This window comes from Canis lupus, chromosome 26 (genome assembly GCF_048164855.1).
Source record: "Canis lupus baileyi chromosome 26, mCanLup2.hap1, whole genome shotgun sequence".
Taxonomy (NCBI): domain Eukaryota; kingdom Metazoa; phylum Chordata; class Mammalia; order Carnivora; family Canidae; genus Canis; species Canis lupus.
The window spans coordinates 11,118,212-11,120,370 of record NC_132863.1 but is presented as its reverse complement, the minus strand read 5'-3'; the positions used below and the strand labels follow the sequence as shown (position 1 = coordinate 11,120,370).

Genomic DNA, 2,159 nt, shown 5'->3' with positions numbered 1-2,159 from the left:
TTTGGGCCAGTTTGAACTCTTTTTTCAGGAAGAACTTTCAACCAAAAAACCTTGATACAATATATAATTAAATGTCTCTAAACTTCTTTCTCAAGCAAGAAAATGGGAAAAATATTACTATTTGCCCAGCCCCCTCATAGGCCTGTTAACATTTGTGAGGCCCAATTGAATTGCTATATATGGAAGCACATTGCTGACTTCGACATAGTTCTGCAATGTATGCTATTTTCGCTCACAATCATGCAAATAATAGAATCTTTTCATTAAAAGGAAAGTTAGATTGGGAAACTGGATTACTTATGAGTTATCAGAAAAGTCATTCTGGCTGCCCAGAGTTTTCATCCAGTGACAGGAAACAACCCAGCTCCACTGAGTAAACTTAGCCGGATGAAAGAGAACCAAGAATAAAAGTGCTTTACAAGTAAAAAAAGAAAAGACAAAGAAGTGCAGGAAGGGCCAGTTAACAGATAACCATTCCCAGACCCCTTCCTTTTATGGAACAGGCCAAAAAACTCCAGTGTTTTGTTCAAGGTCAAATAGCTACTTTCAGTGGCAGAATCAGGACCAAAAACCCAAATCTCTTGGCTTCCAATCCCATACTCTTTCCAACACCACAAATGTACAATTTCATTCTTCTAAAGTTTTTCTCTTTGTTTTTCCTTCCTCTAAATTTTTGGAGATAAATCATAGTTTGGGGGGTCAAATTTGAACCTCCATTTCAGTATATGACCTATGAAACAATTTGCAGATGAAAAAGGGAGACAGGGAGGAAGTCTCATTCCTGTATTCCAGAGTTTCCCGGGATCCCTGCGTGGCGCAGCAGTTTGGCGCCTGCCTTTGGCCCAGGGCGTGATCCTGGAGACCCAGGATCGAATCCCACGTCGGGCTCCCGGTGCATGGAGCCTGTTTCTCCCTCTGCGTATGTCTCTGCCTCTCTCTCTCTCTCTCTGTGACTATCATAAATAAATAAAAATTAAAAAAAAAAATCCAGAGTTTCCCTACCCAAGAAAATCTCAATGGCTGAAGCCATTGGTTGCCATCTCTGCTTTGAAGTCCTGGGACCTAGCTTTGCGCAGTGGCAGTATCGTAGCCAATGAGGTTTATCCGAGGTGCGATTATTGCTAATTGAAGTCCTGGGACCTTTATTCCAAAGTCTTTTGGCTCTGAGACCTTTAAATTACACTGGTCTTATATTAATTCCTAAAGGTCATTTCATAAACACTGAGCTAGTAATAAAAGAAGATCAACTTTCAAAGCAAAAGGAGAAAATATTCACAAACTGTGAAATGTGAGGAGTGTATCAATGAGCAGGATGTTGGGTAGAAGAGTGGAGAGATCCTGACAGGAGTGTTTGAAGGTCTGGGGTCCATTCCCACAGAGCCATTTCTAGGATAATGATAAACCTTTGGGAAACTGTGAAAGGAGTGACACAGGCTTTGTTACCTCTGTCTTCTGTTACTTTTCTGCAGCCACCACCATCATCTTGCTCTGTATTTTCATTCCTGTCTCTCCATCTCTTAACTTGTTTTCATATGGGAAAGAGATGTCAAGTTGGCAGTTGCACGCAGAGATCTGAATTTCAGAAGATATATTTTGAATTATTCATGCCTCAAGGATTGCCTTGGCTGCAGGAAGCAGAGTCATCCAAGACCACCTACTTTCAGAGGCTGCTCCCATGCAGTGACTAATCAATGCTGGAACTCAAAGGCCCAGCCATCTCAGCTTGACTCAGAACAACTCTGAAGACCCATTCTGGCTCCCGTGCTTCCCATGAATTGATGGAGCCTGTTAGCCTCCACACTGCAGCTGATCTTTTCCCTCCATCCACTCCTGCTTCCTACTTTTTTCTCCTACTTCCCTCAGGCATTGATTTTAAGAACACTCCCCAGCAAATATCCTGCAAACCAAATTCCATCTCAGAGTTCCTCCCAGGGAACCCAACCTGCAGGACACTCCCTCGTCTCATTCTTGTCACAGTTATCCTCCTGGGTTCCCTGTTTCCTGACGCCCTGATGGCACTTCCTCCCATTTTCCCAAGAACTAATTTGACAACTCATTCTGCTCAGGAGTTTCCTAGGACCCATTGCTCTAGCCAGTCTCTTTTAGACTCACCACCAACAAACACCCTCCAGTTACTTGCTGAGTCCTTCTAGCGTAGG

General features: G+C 43.1%; 1 pseudogene; it reads left to right on the top strand.

Moving 5' to 3' along the window:
- The first annotated feature begins 1,064 nt into the window (after positions 1 to 1,064).
- On the top strand, positions 1,065 to 1,133 carry LOC140618881 (U4 spliceosomal RNA; annotated as a pseudogene).
- Positions 1,134 to 2,159: the final 1,026 nt, after the last annotated feature.